The sequence below is a fragment of the Pristis pectinata genome, chromosome 9 (assembly GCF_009764475.1).
Source record: "Pristis pectinata isolate sPriPec2 chromosome 9, sPriPec2.1.pri, whole genome shotgun sequence".
Lineage (NCBI taxonomy): Eukaryota > Metazoa > Chordata > Chondrichthyes > Rhinopristiformes > Pristidae > Pristis > Pristis pectinata.
In genome coordinates, this window is record NC_067413.1 from 13,446,936 (window position 1) to 13,468,451 (window position 21,516).

Here is a 21,516-nt window from a genome sequence, read left to right on the forward strand (position 1 = left end):
ATTGTTTGCTGTGATAGAGGTTCAGAAGTCTGATATGCAAACAGACATTGTGGCCTGGGCATCAGGAGCTGGTTGAAAGCATCCAGAGCCTTGATGCTGGAGAAACTGGCCTGGTGGAGGAAGAGGACATTGGTATGACTATCATACCAGCAGATTTTGACAAGGTTATGGAGCTGCATTAGTTAGTACTTTGAAATACATGCTGTTAGCTGCCTATCATTTCCATATATAGGAGGGCAGGGGTCATTGCTGCTCAGCAGAACACAAGCTTGGTGCAGGGCCTGGAGGTCTTGGCCTTCACATACATTTTTCTTCAGCTAGGTGAAGGGCACATTGCTGATGAAATCTACCACTATCTCCAATGTCTGTACTCACTGAGAGGTGGTTTGTGAGATAGAGAAATAGTCTTAAGTTGACCAGGATCTGATTAGACTTCTTGATAATCAGGAATAGTATTTTGCAATGAGGCAGGCTGATGAAGAACAGCTGAAGAACCAGTCATGATTTAGAACTTTGCTTGGTGTCCATGTGCATAAGCATTGTCTATATACTCTGATTTGTTGATTGAGGTTGGACTGATTTTATTCTGGAATGTAGGCCACAATAGCTGAACAACATCCTGCTGGTCTCGTAAATTAGCTCCACTCTAGCAGGGAGCTTACTTGAGGGGAGGTGAAATACTGCAGCAAAGATTGAGACAGGAGTTGTTTTGGTAACACCACCTTGCTTGACTCTTGTCTGCACCTGATTGAGTCTGCAGTGGATTTGTTGGCAAGGATAATGTAAAGGTGGAATGACAAATTGGAGAAGAATCCTGCTCAATTCCTCTCATTTGAGGGTTGAAGCTATTGAAGTTAAAAAAAAAGATAAAGCTGATGCTGTTCTCTATATTTTTCTTGGACTTCTCACACAATGAGTATCTTGTTCACTGTATCACTGCATAGGCAGAACTCTTAGGCTTCTGGGAGGAGGAAGTTGAGGAAAATCCTTGCAATTACAGCAGGAAAACTTCTCAAAACACTGCAATCAGAAGTCGCCTGTTTTTAAGGTGGTTATGACTGCTATGTTTTAGTACTTCAGCAAGGATTTTGTCTAGTCCAGTTGTTGTTGGTTGGCTTTTTCCAACTGAGGATTTCCTTTTAATAGGTTCTGGCCACCTCACAATCCTTCAAGAGTCTTCGTCCTTTCTTTGTTCTTAGTGGGGTGTGTCCTCGACCAGCAGATACCCCTGTCCTTTAGGTTACAAGTTTGTTCAGTGTTCAAATGCCTGTAGATGTACTTTACAGATTATCCTCAAATCATGATGGTGTTTCCAACCAAAGAGCTCTAATTTCTCTCAGATGATGACATAGCCTGCACAAGTTAAACTTACAAAGTCACACTTGGTTGTCTTTGGCAATAGACCTATTGCACTGTGTAACACCATTATCAGGAACCCCACTTCTTCCAGTTGCTTGGGAGATATCCCTCCCCAATAACAGGTTAGCAACACAATTCTAGTCATCTTTGTAACTGCAAAGAATACTCTTCATCATCATTATGATGAAGTCTTCTATAATACAAATTTTCTACTTTGCTTCTTTTACTCACCTCACTCTAGAACTGACTCATCAGTATCTTAGTTAATCTTCTAATCTTTCTGAAGTTTTGTTGCTCACCCATTAGTTCAACAGAACCAATTTCTGTAGGTAATTTGTTACCATCTTATCCATTCTCCCCCACCCCTCTCACTGTTTTCATAGTCTCTTACTGCAACATTTCAAATTTTAAAAAATCATTTCAGGATATGATAGTTGCTGACATCTTCAAGGTGGTAGTGAGCCAGACATTCTTCTAAATACTGTTGGTTTGGAGCTCCAGGATTTTGAACCAGCAATAAACAAAAGAATGACAATATATCCACATTTTAGTATAAATGAAGTCTGTAATTTTGTTCTCATGCCCACTCTACTCCTATTGTTCTAGGTGATCATCATGGGCTTAGCAAGTATAGTGAGAAAACCTTGCCAAGATGCTTCAGTCCATTCTATAGACAGTGCATAGTAATAATTGTTCCTGATGAAGGAACATTATATTCATCACAATAGGGACTTGAATGGTATCTCAAAGCACTTGACAAACAATGAAGCAATTCTAAATTATAGCCACTATTATGAAGTAGGAAACAGTGGCTAATGGGCACAGCAAGTTTCCACAAACATGAATGTAATAAAGGCCCAACAATAAAATTTGTTGAGATGAGTGTTTTTTGGATTCCTCCTCCCCACCCAGGGAATTGGTTAATATTCTATCACAGTAGAGATTGAATAATAGTGGGGATAGAATACACGTGCAAGCATTCCACCATCTAGAAACCAACAAACAATTTTACCAACCTGATACTAAAGTTCAGATATTACAAGCAATATTAAAGCATGTGAAGTGGTGAACTATTTATTACGACTATCAGGTCTCTAGCAGCTATGATATCTAATGCCACCACCATTACTAAACCCATCTTTCCCAGTCAACAATTGTATTTATACATCACCTTTAATTTAATGAAATGTATTTCATAGGGGTGTTACTGAAATTGTTATTTGCGTTTTATTATTCAGCACCAAGCCAAATAATCAGCTATTGGGGGACTTAACCAAGCTTGGTCAAACAAAAAGGTTTGAAAAGGGTGTTGTAAAACAGGAAAGAGAAGCAGAGAGTGTTAGGAACTTCAGAGCTAATGACTTCGGTAGGTGAAGACATAACACCAATAGAAGAGTGATTAAAATCAAAGATTCTCAAGGAGACGAATTATGGATTTAACAGCAATAGGGGTAGACGAAATGATTTGAAAACTGGAATGCGAATTCTAATAACTGAAGTGAAGCCAGCAAACAGAGGAGTAAGGAGTGAAATGGAATTGGTGCAAGGATATAGTCAGAGCTTTGGATGAATTCAAGTTTATGGAAGATGGGAGACTGACCAGGCTTGCAATTCAAGACTAGGAGATAAGCGAATGCAAAGACCAGCATTCCAACATCAGGTGAGTTAATGTGAGGAAGGAGGGAGTCAGGTTACAGAGGTGGATATTGGCTTAGTGATAAAACTGGGTAAATATTTGAAAACTCACTTCCTGTATGATTTTAGTGGGAATATCAATGGAAATGTTGGAGGTGATGGGGTGGAGATACTGGCACAGCCAGCATTTACTGCCCATTGATAGGGCTGTGACCAGCCAATTTCTTGAACAATTGTCTCTGTGGTTAAGATATTCCCTCAGCATTGTTAGCAACGGAGCACCAAGACTAGAGAATACATCATAACATTTAACATCAGAACATTGTGTGCCTTGGAGGGCAACATGCAGTTGCTTGGTGATGCCATGTGCCTGATGTCCTTGTGCTTAAAAATGGTAGAGGTCACATGTTTAGAAAGTGCTGCAGAACTTTAGCAAGTTCCTGGTATAGTTTGTATATGATGCACACTGCAGCCACTTTATTCAGGTTATTCAAGGACTGATGTGTGTGGAAAATACAGTGACAATCAAGCAAGCTTGTTTGTCCTAAATACCATTGAGTTTCTTGAGTGCTGTTGGAGCCGCACTCATCCTGGCACTCTTTACTTATACGTTATAGAAGGCTTTATAAAGGATCTTCGATGCCAAATGCTTCTTTGAAGTCAAGGGTAATCATGTGCTGCATAAATCTTATTCTCCCAATCCTGGATATCGTCCAAGTCTTGCTACATATAGCCATGGGCCGCTTTATTATGCAGTGTTACATATCAAACTTAAGTCTGTTCAATCATCAGTGAACAACCTCAATTCTGGCTTTTTGAAGTAGGGAAAATCTTTAATTAATCAGTGGAGATCCATGTATGTCAGACTCTTATCTGGAGTAAATTATCCAGAGATTCCTATCCAGCTCCTTTGTGATTTGACTAATTTGTGCTTCAGCTTAACAACTCTGCTGAACTGACTTAACATAGATATTTTCCACAGGTGTGGCCGTTCTGGAAGAGTTCACTCTCCACAAATATCCACATGCTACAGTTCTGACACAATGCTTGTGCTGCCATTTTTATATTACTGTAATACACTCATTCAGGGATATTTCAGATTGTTGATTTTGTTAATCTTTTAAATTCAGTCTTCTTTGTAAAGTGATTCTTAAAGCTAGTATCCTTTTTTTTGTTTGTACATATGGAGCTAATTTTGAATTCTCATAAGAAATATTTCATGCTCTACTGGTTTTAATTTCTTCCAGAAATCTATTTGAGTAATGTATCATTTGTGTGCAGCTGTTGCTGCCTTCCACTCACTAGCCCTGGAATTCTTGCCAATCACGTATAGAAAGCCCTTTCCAACACTCCAAGTACAAATCACTGAGCTTTTTCATATTTATTCTTAGGATGGTGTTAATGCTGTTGTGAGAATGTAGGGTGCTAGGCGAGATAAGGTAGTTGCTATACCACTTCACACTTTAAGGGGTGCTTTATTTTAAATACATATTTGCAAACATAGACTTTTCAGAGCTCTGATTGAAGTATGTAAATAATGACATAATTAGATGGTCCAAAATGATAGGCTATTTAAGCTCAAACAGGCATAAAAAAAATATGAAGTCCTAAGTACAAGCTTCAAAAGCATAATATTAGTTTGGATCAGAGGAGGAAAAAATTTCTTTTGCAATGACACACCTCTGGAATAAATTGCTGTATGCACATCGTGCGAATTTTCTGCAAGCATTCAATAGGGAACTGATCAAGGTTCTGAGAGTTCAGACAACCAGAAACCTGAAGCTCAATTTACAGCATTCAAAGCAACACCACCACCCCCACCACCGCGCCCCCCTCCCCACCCCCACACACACAATTTTGTTTACCCTTTCACCAAGCCTCACTTTAAAAATCAAGATAGGGTTTGGACTTCCTAACCTGACCAGCCTAGCATTTCCAGCATCTGCAGTTTTCATTCACATTCAATTTCTAATAGTTAAGTTCTACTTTAGTAACATGACTGTATGATCCATTATATCTATTCATGTCACTTAGGAAAGATTCCACATGGTAACGAACAATCTCACAAAACATCTTTTCCAGACAGTTTACTAGTTGAACTGCTCAACTTCCTACAAAATCATTTTCTTGCTATTGCATCATGCTGAAATTAACCATACCTCAAAATTGTGATATTTAATAACTGCCTTTCTCATCCTCAATTTTCCACTTTCCCTTCTTTTCTGCATTAATCCTTTATGAATTTTTGACCAGTAAAATCAAAAACTACTCTGCCAATAACTGGAGAGAGAGCTGAAAGACAATTAAGCGATCAAACATGCACTCAAGTCTCGTAGAGGTTTTATGGAACATTAAATCACATGTACTAATGGGGGTGGGGGGGGGGGAGAGAATAAAAAAATAGATTTTTTTCAGGACTCTAGCGAACTCCATCACAAATAACGTAATGGCTTGTTTACATGCTAGCCTACTGGAACAATTTTGGAATTCAACTGAAAAATCACCAAGTATCAGCTTTAAGCCAATTGGAAACTGTTGTTTACAATGTACAGCAGCTAGAATTAGATAAATGATAGCCCAGTTTCATATTCAAGTAAATACAGAACAATCGTTTGTATTTGGTGTAGAGGAAACATTACTGATTTCAAAACTAAAATGTAGCCTTTTACCTTCTCAGCACTTAAAAGCTGAGAGATTCCATTTTGTTTTTATCCTTTTGTGATTAAAAAAAACATTAAGCTTATTTACTTCTCCACTACTTCCCAATAATACTAACTTCCCTTTCACTCTTAGTCATTCTGGCAGCTTTTTGTGTTACATGCTTTTTCCCTTCATGGTTTCTCAATTTAAAAAAAATCAGCAGGAAGGAAACAATTTGATACTCTACACAGAGAAAACATTAACCTGTCCTTTTAAGTTTTGTGGTCACACACTAATCACTAGCAGTATAATTTTCTCAACAGGTGGAATAGTAGTGAGAAGGGAAACAACATAGATTATTAAATAAAGCACACAGAAGCAACTGGAGCCTTTTACCAAAATGGTATTTAAAACATTGTGATGTGAAGGAAGTGTTTTACCAGGGTTGTGAGAGCAAAGGGAATGCAGTTAACTTCAGGAGTTAAGCCTAGCAGGAAGGAAAAAAAACCTTTAAAAAATGAAAATGCTGGATATACTCAGCAGGTCAAGCAGCATCTGTGGAAAGAAACAGTTAGCACATCAGGTTGAAGGCCCTTTACTGGAACTGGGAAAATAAGAAAGCAGGTTAGTTTTAAGTTGCAGAGAGAGTAGAGGAAGGATGGATAAACAAAGATTAATACCTCCAAAAGGGCGAGGCCAGGATTGCCAAGGAATTGTGCTGTTTACAGAGTCATCTGGCTCTGCAGGGGCAACCCCAAGCTTCTGGTTACCTGACATTTTAATTCTCCATCCAACTCTGGCTTTTTGACTTGTTTTTCCTCTCTTCCAGTTTTGACCAAGGGTTTTTGACTGAAACGTTAACTTTGTTTCTCTTTCCACAGATATGCCTGACCTGCTAAATGTTTCAAGCAATTTGTGTTTTTACTTCAGATTTTCAGCCTCTGCAGTTTTAAAAAAAAATTTAGCACCTCATCTTCCCTTGGGTTTGTTGCAACATTCAGGACTCAATATTGATTTCAACAAATTCCATTAATTGCTTTTTCTGTTTGTACAAAACTTGCCAGTTCTGCTGCAAGGTTATCCATCTATAATATTTGCTCATTTTGGCTTCACTGCCTCCACAGACAGTGCCTGATCATTTCCAGCACTCTCTTTTTGCTTTTAGATTTAGCATTCAGGAACAGCTTCTTCCCCTCTGCCATCAGATTTCTCAACGGTCCATGAACACTACCTTGTTATTCCTCTTTTGCACTATTTATTTATTTTGTAACTTACAGTAATTTTTGTCTGTCTTGCACCGTACTGCTGCAACAAAACAACAAATTTCATAACATATGTCAGTGATAATAAACCCGGTTCTGAATTCTGACCTCCACTGCACAGCATTAACATGTCCCTTTGTTGTTTCTTTCCTCTCTCACTGCCCTCTTTAATTACCAGACGGCTCCATAAACAGAATAACCTCGGCAACCACGGCCTTACCCCACCAAATCTTTTCTTTGTGCTAACCATTCCTCACCAGCCCCCTCTACGAGTTAAAAACAACCCATTTTCTTACTTCCCCAGTTCTGATGAAGGGTCTCCAACCTGAATCATTAACCCTGTTCTCTATCTACAGATACTGCACAACCTGCTGAGCGTTTTTAGTATTAACTGTGCAGTTCTGATTTTTGAAAAAAATCTTGGTTTAATTCATCAGAACGGTCACTCAGATCATGGATTTGCTGTTTGAGGAGAGATTGCATAGACTATGCCTGTATTCTCTAGAATTTAGAGTAAAGAGAAATGATCTTAATGAAACCTACAAAAATCTTACAGGGTGCATGTTTCTCAAAGCTGAAAAGCCTAGAACTCAGGGTCACAGTTTCCTGTGGTGTAGGCCACGTACGACTAAGACAAAAAGAAGCGTCTTCACTTGGTAGATGGTAAACCTTTGGAATTCTCTACCAGAGAGTTGAATAAACTTGACAATCTTCTCAAATCGGAGATCAAAAGATTTCATGATACAGGCAGTCCCTGGGTTCCATTCCAGAGAACGTTCCAAGAGTCAACTTCTCCACAAGTCAGAAACGTCCATTTTCTACAGGTACCCATATCGTATCGCATACTTGAAATAATTCTTTTATTTCATTGAATAAACACCCTAACACTACCCATTAGTAAACTCATGCAATATATACTGTGTCACGGGAAGCCCTTGTATTATGGGAATCAAGGGATATAGGAATATTGCAGGAAAATGGAGCTATGGAAGAATATCAGCCTTGATCCTCCAAGAACCCAATGGCCTACTCCTGCTTCTAATTATGTTACTATGTTTGACAAAGATAGAAATGAGTTTGATTTGCAATTCTGTTGACATCATTACTGATCATACTAACCATATTCAAACATTTCCTGAGTTCTGAGTATAGACAGCAATGAAAGGACTAGATAGAAGGAAAACAAAATGCAATTAATTTCTGCACTGACAAACAATGCCCACTCAAAAAGAAGAAAAAAATAACTTTATTCTATAAGTGTCGTTAAGAATAAGAAATTCCACAAATTAACAAACACAACTCGTATCTTATACAACAGTACCTATTAAAACAGTGCCATTGAAAACTGAAGATGTAAAACTTTGACTTATTTAAAACCTGAAAATCATTGCTTGACTTGAGTGTTTGAAAGACACAAGATGCACATGAACATCTGTGATCCCCTTCCTGATTAAATGTCTTTTTAAAACACTGAACACCTATGCTTTACTTAAATTGCAAATCTGAATGAGGCATTGAAGACCAAATGTGCTCATATGCTTTTAATGCATACATTAAGCAGTTTTCCTTTCAAAACATAATGCTATTTTTACAGTTTTGAATGCACTGTTTATATGAGGTAAAACAGGAAAATATCCAACTGGTTCCCATCTCCTTTCACATAATGCCTAGATCAATAGGATTTAAACATAGTACTAAGCCAAATATTTCAGTTACAGTATACACATGCTGCATAAGGAACTGAACCAAAGGTTAGTGAGAAAACATACCCAGTCAAGTCAATTTACCCAATTAACAAGTTACCAGAACTTTAATAACAGACTATTCAATGAGGGAATTTTGGGTTTCCCTCATTTCCCAAGATACAGATGTACTTATTGCAACACCCTAAGCATGGAGTTCTACACATCATCTATATTATCATTTTCAGTACCTCTCCATATGTTCAGTATTTTTCTCTTTAATTTGTTAGAGCATAACAAATTTGAGAGAGATGAGGGGGTTAGCTTGAGGAGAGATTGAGTCGCCTGGGACTATACTCACTGGAATTCAGAAGAATGAGAGGGGATCTAATAGAAACACATAAAATTATGAAAGGGATAGATAAGATAGAGGCAGGAAGGTTGTTTCCTCCGGTAGGTGAGATTTGAACTAGGGGACATGGCCTCAAGATTCAGGGGAATAGATTTAGGACAGAGATGAGGAGAAACTGCTTTTCCCAGAATCTGTGGAATTCTCTGCCCAGGGAAGCAGTAGAGGCTACCTCATTAAAGATATTTAAGACACCGTTAGATAGATTTTTGCATTGTAGGGGAATTAAGGGTTATGGGGAAAAGGCAGGTAGGCGGAGCTGAGTCCATGGCCAGATCAGTCATGATCTTATTGAATGGCAGAGCAGGCTCGACAGGCCAGATGGCCCACTCTGCTCCTGTTTCTTACGTTCTTATTCCTACTTCCTTTACCTGCAAGTGATACATCATAACGTGATTACTCTAAATATATGTAGCCTCCCTGCATTATTTAAACACTACCACCTATCTCAAGTGGATTTCAACAATAGCCCTGTAAACAATTGCATTTTCTTATAAAAGTAATTAAAATGGTCAAAAGAAATCCAGAAGAATAAAAAAAAATGAAGTTACATGAAACAGTTTCCTTTCTGAGACTTGAACCCGTCTTATCGGTCTCATGAAATGACTGAATTAGGTTATCTTTGTAATCACTGCAAGGGTCCAGCAGGAAACTAATTTTGATAGCTAACATCCAGTAGCAAGAAGTTACGAGCTAAGAATAACAATAATTTGGCATAAAACAGCAATTCAGTGACAGCAAGTTATGCTGGTATGAAAAATGCAAACAGTGCACCTTGTTTGATCTTGGACTAAAATAAATTGGGAGAAGTCAACTACTTTGTGGCAAGACATCCTATGCTACACCTACACTGTTATGCCGAGAGAAAAGTTTATACTCCAAATTATCAATCTATTTGATCAGGTAAAAAGATCAAAAATAGAACAATTAAAGTAGCATTTGTCTTGGGCTCAATACTGATTAACTCTAGTTTCATTCGCAGTTCAAAATGAAAACATAATTCTAGAATAAATGTAAAATCTAAAGTGAATATTTTGGATAAAAAGATGTGTATTTATATGACATCTTTCATGATCTCAGAACATCCCAAAACATCGCAACCTGATTAGCTACTTCTGAAGCATAGGCAGCGAGAGTCATTGCAAAGGCAAACACAGCATTCAATCTATATCTGCAACATCACAATAAGTGCTATTGAAATCAGAATCAGATTTATTATCGCTGACTTTATATAACGTGAAATTAAAATCCACACAGGTTAAACTGTAGAAAAAATACCTTTAAAACTGAATTTTGAACTCATTCTCGAGAAGTGGAATAAGTAATTAGCTTTTGTGAGCACCACAATAAATATCAAAGGGACCAACCTGTCCTCTACACTTATTTCATCAGCAATACCATGACTTTGCAAAAAATGTTCTACTAATATCCTAAAATTAATTGTAAATATCAAATAGCTTTTGCAATCACATTTGCACACATCTTTGAATATGGCAGAAAATGTTGATCGTTGTTAGCAAAACATAAGGGCTCCTGGATCTAAGAGAAATGTAGAGTACAAATGCAAGGAAATTATGTTCAACTTTCATGAAACACTGGTTAAACCACAATTCTTCCACTGCTTCCAATTTTGGTCACCACACTTAGGAAGGACTCATAGAAACAAGCAATCAAAGCTTTCAAAAAGAAATTGGACAAGCACAAAGCAAAAATAATAATTATGGGGTTGTGGAGAAGAAAGAGAGGAATGTGACTAAATGAATTGCTGGCATGGAAATAATGGAAAGACAACACTAGCACAGTCAACACATTGAAAACTACTGATCACAGTTGGTACTATATGATTCTGCATCTTAACCTTGGACAACATGAGGTACAAAGTTTATGCAAAACTTAAACAGAATGTGGCTATCCCAAATCTGGATTAAGAATGATAAAACCGATGAAACTGACCAAAAAAAAAGGCCCTTCTGGAAGCAATCAGAAGTTCAACAGGTTGATTCCTGGATGAGGGAGTTGACCAATTGCTAAACACTTAGCAGATACAGCTTACACTTGGAGCTGACTAAGTATTTGCTGAGGGAACATTTCTCTTCATGGGAGAATCTAGAACTTATCTGCCTTGTTTTGGAACAAAAGGGTTGGACACACTTAAGACAGGAGCAGAAGAGGAAATTTTTCCTCTGGGAATATTTATGAATCTCTGGAAATCTCAACCCAGAAAGCTGTGGAGCCCGAATTATTAAATATATTTAAGGCCCATGTAGATTTTGTGTTGGGGCTCCGTGGGTTACAGGGAAACAGGCAAGGAAGTGAATGCGAGATGCAGATCAAATCAACCATAACCTTACTGGTGGAGGACTAGGCTCAAGGAACCTCATGGCCTACTCCTGCTTCATATGACAGAAGCAAATACACAGTCCAAAGAGAAACATTCATTTTTAATCAGCATTACAGTCAAAGAAACATGAGCTCATCCAGGATTCAATGATACACTAAAAACCTTTTATTTTCAATGCTCCTTTAAAGTATTTTTGATTTTCTTAAGGTCTGTTCAATCTATTTTGCTTCCTACAGCTAGATACATTTTATTTATGTTCTAGCCCATTGTGACATTATCCACATGTTTGGTATGAGGGATACCACAAGATTAAATGATTAATTTTACCAATGTTTGGTTTAAGTTTTGACTCACCAACGATTAATCATCAGATATTTGAATGTGCAAGTAAGGGTCTTGCTTTAATGGTAAAGACAGAGTTGGGGTCCTGTTGTGACAAAAGCTGACATTGCTTGTGGGTGACAGAAAGGTGTAATATAAAAAAGTGAATAGGAAACCATGCGTACGGTTTCTAATCTACCTAAATGCTACTACACTCGAAGCATAAAAGTTTAAGAAAACAGCCTTCAGCATAGGTAACAAATACATCCACTTTAAATTAACTCTCTTGATATATATCGAATGTGCTCAGACACAGGGAAGTGACAAATGTGGCTCAAAATAAAAGACAAGGAAATTTGGCTTCTTCCACAGGCTACAGGGTGGGAAAAATGTGCTATTCAATGACAAAAGACAAGATTTCACATAAATTTCCACATGCTATTTGCATTGTTCTAAAAAGCAGAAATTAACAAATCTGTTAATTAGATCCTTTACAATAAATGCGCGATCATAGTATCAAGATATTCTTCCCCCCCCCCCCGCCCCACTTTGCGTATTCTCGGGGGGGCGGGGTGAAAATAAATTAACGCCATCAGGGTCTGTTAAAGCCTGCAGTACGAACTATTTCATAGCCAGAACCTGCATTTCAAGCTCACTGAAAGAGCAGTTATTTGCGCACATTTTTATGCCGCTATGAAAAAAGCTTTTAAAAGCAACAATAAACCATTTCCTGTTTACAGTAAAACTGGTCCCGATTCCCTTCGTGATCTAAATCCGATTTCACAGACAGACATGTACACACAAAAACAAAAATCACGATTTTTGAGATTTAAAATGTCTACATTCCTGGGACAATTGTATTTCATGCTACCGGACTACTGATCATAATTAAGTCTAAAGAATTAAATTAAATCTACTTCACTCATTATTAACATAAAATAGTACGTCCAATTAGCAACAGATTAATTTGGAATCACTTTCCCTTCCTCTCCCCAAACACCACCCACCACGACGTCTCAACCATCCTGCGCCTCAATCATCCAACACTTAAAAGGAAATGGTTGACAAGACTTCGTTTCTTCCTTTCGTTACACCAGCATCATGTCATTATGGGATTACTGTTTTACTGGTATTATTTGTCAAAAGGATTCGGACAGCCCATATACAATACTGCTTTACCACTAAGCGACTACAAGCATAAAGCCATTTTAGTTCAGTTGCAGACGCGTCACCACCACTGTGTCTCACAAAGCTGCAGCATTAAGAGAAGCTGCTGTTGAATCATATCTTACTAGCTTCATTTAAAAAGGACACCAAACCACTTCTGTCAACGTCAACCTCGAAATCTCTTCGACTGCATTTAAGCATATATTCAATCAACAAAGAGCTTTAAACGGATCTACCTCTTTACTGCAGTCACTGCAGTACTCATTAGTATCCGTGCAAATATGTACTCCACAATCACGAGAGAAGCCCCTTAAACCACTGGGAAAGGCACCAAAGCAAGACCTTAAGGAAATACAAAAAGAACGGCGAGCTGTCGGTAACATTAAACAATGTAAATCGCTCTTCCACCCCCCTCCCCCCCTCGAAATATGTAGATATGCGCCGTTCAGCACAGGAGTAGGTGAGGCTCATACACGCCTCCTGATTCAGCCATGTCCCAGCCGCACAACACACAATATCCGATTGCTGCTGCGGGCCTCCGTTCGCTCTTTCCATTAAAACATCACATCGCTCTCGGCCTTTACCTTGTGGAAGGGACGTGTGAGGAAACGCGCTGAAAAATTTCCGGACTTGCAAACAAACAACACACGCTGTAGTCCCACCGGAAAACGCACTACGGACACTATAACGTATTTTTTTGTTAATATATAACATCAAAAAGAGAGAAATTATAAACGGCGAGACCTTTGATAAGGTTCCATCTCCGGGACGGCCTTTGACTTTCCGCGGCCCTAACGTTTCCTCTGGTTGGACGTAACGCCCTCACGTGACCCACAAACCCAAGGCTTTTGTTACGGGCCGTCTGATTGGTCGACTGTCGCACGTCAGCCGGGCCCTGTCATCGATTTACAATTTTAATAGCACCTAATGTAAAAACAATCTTCAATTCTCTAGGATGTGCCTCGGTTATTCCCCCCCCTCTAAAACGGTTTGTATTCTTACAAGTGTAAGAACTATGATAGCAGGCCACAGTTCCCGGCATTCATCGGCGGGGCTTGATAATTTGTGACGTAACGTCTCCGAAGAGACTGGAAAGTTCTAGAAAGGGAAAAAAAAAGGGCTCTGCAACGACCGAAAGAATACCGAGCAGTTGTCTCATAAAAGTGGCTTTTGCATTTGTTTTAAGTGCAGGTTGGTTCGGTGGCACGGTGGGTAAGATTGACCTGCAAGACGGTTGGTTTTAAAAAAAATGAATGTTGATTTTGATGTCGGTCATGTGTGTAGATGGGGCTGAGGACGCGGTTGGGGATTAAATGCGGAACGGTGCTTTGTGCTGTGCCTCTGTCGATGGTGGGGTGTAGAAAGAATGTGCGCAGGCGCTGTTGTATGCGGTAGCTTGCTTGTGGTCGGCGATGCTGCGGAGGGGGGGGTGGGGAGGAAGGCAGCGAGTGCGCATGCGCGCCGGCTGCCAGCCCTGGAGGGAGACTCACTGGGAGGGGGGGGGGGGAAGGGGGGGGGGAAGGGGGGGGGGAAGGGGGGGGGGGAAGGGGGGGAAGAGGTGGGGGCGAGGGAGTAGTGACTGCGCAGGCGCGGAGGGCGGTAGCCTGCCTTGCTGTTGTGGGGGATGGGGCGTCCTGTCCGACTGTCGCAGCGTTGCGCAGGCGCAGCAGGGGCAAGCGTTGGGGGAGGGGGGGGCGGAGAGAGGTTCACGAACCTCCTCGGCTCTTGGCGGCGGTGCGCGCATGCGCGGGGTGGGGGAGATCAACTGGCGCCGACTGGATTGATGTGGGTGGGGTGATCGAGTGCGGAGCTTGGTGGATGTTCCTCGTTGTCCTGCTTGGCGTTCAAATGTCACGGAAATATATTTGTGAATTATTTATGAAGCGTTATCTTAGTGAAAGTGTTGGAGACGACTGCTGCCGGAGCGAGGGGGAAGCCTGGCGGCCGGATGGCGGGGCGCATGCGCGATCCCTGGGAGTGTTGCGGGCAGGGCAGGGAAGGGAGTGCGGTGTTGGGCTGTCTGCAGTGGAGAAAGTGAAACGGCAATCCACGGGCTTGATCCGGAGTACTGTGGTCGTTGCAGTGTAAATAAAATTAAGGGCATGTTTTCCAATCCCCAAGTATTTGATTACCATAGTTCAAAACAAAAGCCAGTGTCGTGTAGAGGGGAAAATGCAATTATTTTAGCTGAACTCTGAAAACTTGTTTTTGTTTAAAGTATGTACTTCCTGTTATGCACATGGCCTATTAAAGACCTTATTATTTCCTGTATGGTTCCGTGTAGTTTAATAAAAAAAATTTAATATTAACATGGCTTGTGATTTTCTTTTTAATATTGACGTGGGTTTCAGACAGTTGATCATCTAACATTTTTAACGATTACAATATGTTCGGAAAAGGACAAAATCGATCTATAAACGTGTGCCCGAGTTTCAGTGACAATCTGCATTCACTTATTTTTTATGTTTAATTCATTTTGACTGCAAACACCATTTTAAATTGGTTGAGATGCAGTCAATTATTTTCCTTTTATGCCCTTTTTAAAACGACTATTAAAACGTGAAAGTGATTCCATAAATATTCTGCAGGCGGGTAAACAGAAAAAGGGCCGTAAGAGGACAGGTCTCATTGAACAGAGACTGAAAGGGAAATCTACGAAGGCAAAAGGCATGGTTGAGCTACAAAACTGAGAACACAAAATAGGAGCAGGAGTAGGCCACTAGGCTCTTAAAGCCTCACTCGCCATTCAATATCAGGCTGATTTATGCTGGCCTTGTCCATTGCCAGTTCCCCAAACCTCAATTCCTCAATCACTTGAATATTTATTTCAACCTTAAATATATCTAATGATCAGACCTTCACCTCCCTTGGATGGCAGAGAATTCCAGAGATTCTCTACCCTCTGAGAGAAGAAACTTATATACACCTCAGTTTTAAATGACTGAACCCTTATTTTGTACCTATGTCACCTAGTTCATGACTTGCCCTCAAGTGAGAACATCTCAAAATCTACCCAAACAAGGCTCTTTAGGATCCTCTGTTTGAGTAAGGTCACCCCTCATTCTTCCAAACTCCAAGTAATACTGTTTAGCCTCTCTTTGCAGAATAACCCTTTCATCCCAGGAATTAGGCTGGTTAATCTCTTTTGGATTGCCTCTAATGCTATTATATCCTTTTTTTTAAGTAAAGAGACCAAAACTCTACACAATAATCCAGATATGGCCTCATCAACACCCTGTATAACTGTAACAAAATCTCCCTGTTCTTAAACTCCATCCTCCGCATTAAAGGCTAACATGCTGTTTGTTGCCTTAACCATCTGTTGGACCTGCCTTTGCAATTTGTGCATGAGAACACCTCTCTCCACTCATTTTGCAGTTTCCATTTAGATATTCTGCCTCTTGATTCCTCTTAAGTACATGACCATGACCTTGCCCTTCCCCATAGCAAACTCCATTTGCCAGGTTTTTGCCCAGTCATTTAATCTATTTATATCCTGTTGAAGAATCACAATGTTCTTATCACAGCATGCCCTTCCACCTATTTTTGTATCATCAGCAAACTTGGAAAGCTTTCATTTTGTTCTTTCCAGGTCATTAATGTAAATAGTACACAGTTGAGGGCCAAGATCCGATCTATGGCTAACTCTGCTAGTTACATCCCTCCATCGTGAAAAGGACCCATTTATTTGAATTCCATTTCTCTATGTGACAGCCAGTTTTCAATCCGTGCTAATGCACTTCCTCCAACATCCTGCGCACTTAACTTATGCACCACCGTCCTGTGTGGTACCTTGTCAAATGCCCTTTGGAAATCTAAATACACTACATCTACAGGTTCCCCTTTATCACCTCTTCCTGTCATATCGTCAAACATAATTTACCTTTTGACTACTTTGATCACTTTGGACTAAAATGGACTTCTTGTTCTAATTGTGTTCTTTCTTGTAAAAATTGTGTATAATTTATGTTTTTCTTGTGAATGCTGCTTATGTGATACTATGTCCTGTGATGCTCATTGCGCTTGTGCATCCACATACTTGTGCATATGACAATAAACTTGACTTTGACCTTCATAAAACCATGTTGATTTTAGTTTGATTGCATACAATTTTCCTAAATGTTTAGATATTTCCTCTTTAATTATTGACACTTTCCTTACCAAAGAAGAAAATGTTGCTGGAGCTTCAGTAAAGGAAGACTTGGTTGAGATTCTGGATGGGTTAAATTTAAACAATAGAGTTGCAAGAAAATCTAGCTGCACTGAAACTGGATAAATCATATGCTCTGAATGGGATGCATCCTAGGGTGCTGAGGGAATGAAGCAAGAAATTGGCAGAGACCTTGACTGTAATTTTCCAGATACCTGTAGAGTTGGATAATGTCAAGAATAGAAGATTGCAAATGTTGCATCCTTGTTCAAAAGAGGGTAAGGATAAACACGGTTACTGTAAACCAGTCATTGTCACTTGTGTTCTAGAAGGCTGTAGAAAGAATTGGGGATAGAATTAGAACTTGGACAAGAACACACTGATGAGAGAAAAACAAGATGGATTTATTAAAAGGAAATTGAGGCTTTTTCTTTGAAGTAAGGGAAGGTTGATAAGGGAATTGTGGCTGATGTATGTGTACCAATGCAATTGATGTGGTAAATGCTCCAAAAGCATTTATTAATGTGCCACAAGATTGTAGAAGCTGCAGCAACATAGATGGAAAACTAGTTAAGTGAAACTAGTCAGTAGTATTGAAGCATTTGGTTTTTTTTTAAAAAAAGGAAGAAAGTGGAGTTCCCAGGGGTTTGTACAAGGATCACTGTTTTTGTTAATGACTTGGGTGTACCGTTTGTGAAGCTAAAGCTAATATGAGCAGAAATTTAGCTCACAGCTTGAATGAAATGATGACATTATAATATTTATTGTACATTAATTATTTTTCCTCTTTCCTATTTGTCTTGCATTTTTGGATTCTCTCGATGTAGTCTCTCAATTTGTCCATATTTTTGAAGACGTTACTTAATTTTTTTCATTTATTTTTAGAATGTGGGTATTGCTGGCAAGACATGTTTATAGTCCATCCTTGATTGTTCTTAAAGAAGGTGGTGAGCTGCTACCTTGAACTGCTGCTGTCCTTTTGGTGAAGGTACTTCTACAGTACTGTTGGGGAGAGACTTCCAGGATTTACACTCGGTGACAATTAAGACTGCCAATATTTCCAGATCAGGCTTGTGTGTGACTTGGGGAACCATTAGGTATTGTTGTTCCAATGTGCCACCTGCCCTTGTCTGTCTTGGTAGTGGAGATTGTAGATTTGGGAAGTGCTGTTGCAGTAGCCTGGAAGCATTTTTTTCTTTAAATGGCGCACATTGCAGCAACTGTGTGTCTTTTATCGATCAAGCGGGAGGTATTGTCCTGAATGCTGATAATTTGCTTCATTGATCCAGACAGGTGGAGAGTATTCAGTCTGGCCTGACGTGCCTTTTAAATGGTGGAAGGAGAATGAGTCATTTGCTACAAAGTACCTAAATTCTGACCTGTTCTTGTAACCATAGTATATATGTGGCAGGTACAGTTTAGTTTGTAGTCAATAGTGACCTTCGGATGTTGATAGTGGGATACCTTTAGATAGTAATGGCATTGATTATCAAGAGTAGGTGGATGACATTTGTTGGAGATGATAATTGTCTGACATTTTTGTGACAGAAGTATTACTTGTTGCCTATCATTAGATCCTGAATGATGCTGGATCCTGCTGCAAGCAGGCATGGATTGTTTTATTTGCTGAGGAGTTGAAAGTGGATTGTTCTGGTAACGTCCCCACTTCTGACCTTGTGATGGAAAGAAAGTCATTGAAGCAGCAGAAAATGGTTGAGTCTAGGACACTGTCCCCTGAGAATGTCGAGTGATGTTCTAGTGGTGTAGTGATTAATTTCCAACAACCTTAACCATCTCTTATTGCAAGATATCACTTCAACCATTGAAGTATCTTTTTTGATGCCCATGAACTTCAGGTATACCATTGTTCCTTGATGTCACACTGGATTAAATGCTGCCTTGATGTCGAGGGCAGTCATCCTCTGGAATTTGGTTGTATGGCTTGTATTTGGACCAAGGCTATGATCAAATCTAGAACTGAGTGGTCCTGGCTAAACCTGGCTCTCATTCTCTGGATCCTATGTATCATAAAATGTATTCAGTTTGTTCTTTTTGTGCAATGTGTCATGAAAACTAAATATATAGTTGCATTAGTTCATTTGTCATATTTTGATTCCATTTCAGCTGTTATACTAGGTACTTCATTAAAGATGGTGAGCTGTTCCCATCAGAAACTACTGGTTCTTTCCCCTTTTCAGCTTAGCACACACACAATCTAGTGTTTGTAGAACACTGGACTAGGAAGGTCCCACATTTATTTCTGTTATAATGATGCTCATGTCTAAGTTCATATTTAAGGGAGGGGGAATAAGCAAGTTATTGGAAAAAGCCATTCCCTACCATGAGGAAATGGGAGCCACTGGGAATGGCACTGTGTTGATGCAAATTGTGCCTAGTATTCATAAACAATATGGTATAATAATCATGAAAAATGTATGAATTTTGTACATCTACAGGCCATTTTGAGGCTTTAATATGGAGAAATTAATTCTCATTTCAAAATTAGCATTTTTGCATTTTGTGCACATTGTCTGGACTGTTAATAACACGATATCTATTGTCTAAACTATGACTAGACTATTGCATTCCATTCTGGTCACCCCATTATAGGAAGGATATGGAGGGTGCAGACAAGGTTTTCCAGGAAGCTGCCTGGATTAGAGGGTATGTGCTTTAAGGAGAGAATGAGGGATATGCTCCATGTGCAGACAGCAGGTTTAAGGTGTCATTAGCTTAATTAGTTCAGCATAACATGGGCCTGTTCCTGTGCTGTACTGTTCCATGTTCTATTGCCCACTTATCACATTTGAAATTGTTCTTAGTTCCAACGTTGTCAAAAACAAATGCCAAATGTTTTTAGGCTAGATTTTTGTTTTCCGTTTGGGTCACTGTTTTCATTGAAGGGCAAATTCTTTCCACTTCAAAGCTGTGATCTGCTGTTATTTTCTTTCGTCCAAGGATGAAAAGATCTTTAGTACCACTTCTAATGATTCCCCAAGGTGAAGCTAATCTTTTTGTTTTAGAAATGAAGGACTGCAATGTGCACTGCAATGAATCCCATGGAAGTTGCTTGTTTTGTTTGCTGTTATGTCAATTCACTTCTGTTCTGTGTCTAATGTCCTCTAGATGTATATGAAGGTTATCAAGCTATTTTATCCAACCAAAAAAAACCACTGTAGCTATAAATAATGAACTTGTTAGAGGTCAAAGTAAAAACTGCATTGGCTATTCACTTCTTGAATAATTGCATGTTAAATGTTATGCTGATATGCATTAGCTGTTTTACAGATGAATATCTTTTCCCATTTATTCACCAGATATGGTTATTGTTAGTAGGGCGGGCATTTATTGTCAATCCATAGTTGTCCTTGAACTGCCACTTTAAGCCAATGCAGTTAGCATAAAGCAAGTTTTTCCATATAGCATTTGACACTGAACATAGAATGGAATAGTAAAATCAAAGTTATATTTTAGAATATAGCTTTTAGAATATTTTCTTTCTTGACAACAGACCCAATCAGTTCCCCTTTGTGTGGGTTTCCTTCGGGTGCTCCGGTTTCCTCCCACATTCCAAACGCGTACAGGTTAGGAAGTTGTGGGCATGCTATGTTGGCACCGGAAGCGTGGCGACACTTGCGGGCTGCCCCCAGAACACTACGCAAAAAGATGTATTTCACTGTGTGTGTCGATGTACATGTGACTAATAAAATATCTTCTTATCCACCACCACCCTCCTCTGTCTGGCAGATGTGGTACCTGCCCTCAACAACTCTTTTGTCTCCCACTTTCTCCAAACCAAAGGTGTAGCCATGGGCACTTGCATGTACCCAGCTATGCCTGCCTTTTTGTGAGCTACGTGGAACAGTCCATGTTCCAAAGCTACACCAGTAACGGTCCCCAACTTTCTCTACTACAATGACGACTGCATTGGGGCTGCTTCCTGCACCCATGTTGAGCTCGTCAAATTCTTCAACTTTGCCTCCAACTTCCACCCTGATCTCAAATTTACTTGGTCTATCTCCGACACCTCTCTCCCCTTCTGGATCTCTCTGTCTCCATCTTCGGAAATAGATTAACCACAGATATCTTCTACAAACTTACTGACTCCCACGGTTACCTTGACTACACCTCTTCCCACCGTCACTTGCAAGGATGCCATCCCCTTTTCCTAGTTCCCCTGCTGCATCTGTTTCCATGAAGAGGCTTTTCATTCCAGGACATCTGAGATGTCCTCCTTTGTCAGTAAATGGGGTTTCCTATCCACCACAGTGCTACCCGCACCTGCATCTCCTCCATTTCCTGCATGTCTGCCCTCACTCCATTTTCTCTTTTTTGTTCTCCCCTCTCCCCGAGGACAAGGGGACAACTTCTGCCACCTGCAACAGGATCCTACCACCAGCCCTATCTTCTTCTCCCTCCCCTATCTCCCCTGCTTTCCACAGGGATCATTCTCTCCGCGACTCCCTTGTCCACTTGTCCCTCCCCACCAATGACCCTCCTGGCACTTATCCCTGCAACCACACTAAGTGCTACACCTGTCCCTACACTTC

The 21,516-nt window shown here is 39.8% G+C and overlaps 1 protein-coding gene across 3 annotated transcripts in view; it reads right to left on the minus strand.

Annotated features, from left to right (window-relative positions):
* Positions 1 to 13,620, minus strand: part of ankrd12 (ankyrin repeat domain 12) — a 150,719-nt gene extending 137,099 nt beyond the window's left edge. Inside the window, exon 1 of one of the 3 annotated variants that reach the window (XM_052022995.1) lies at positions 13,401 to 13,620. The gene's annotated coding sequence lies outside the window, so the exon portion shown is untranslated. The remainder of the gene's footprint in view (positions 1 to 13,400) is intronic. The other 2 variants (XM_052022996.1, XM_052022997.1) reach the window with 2 other exon arrangements.
* Between the last annotated feature and the right edge of the window lie 7,896 nt (positions 13,621 to 21,516).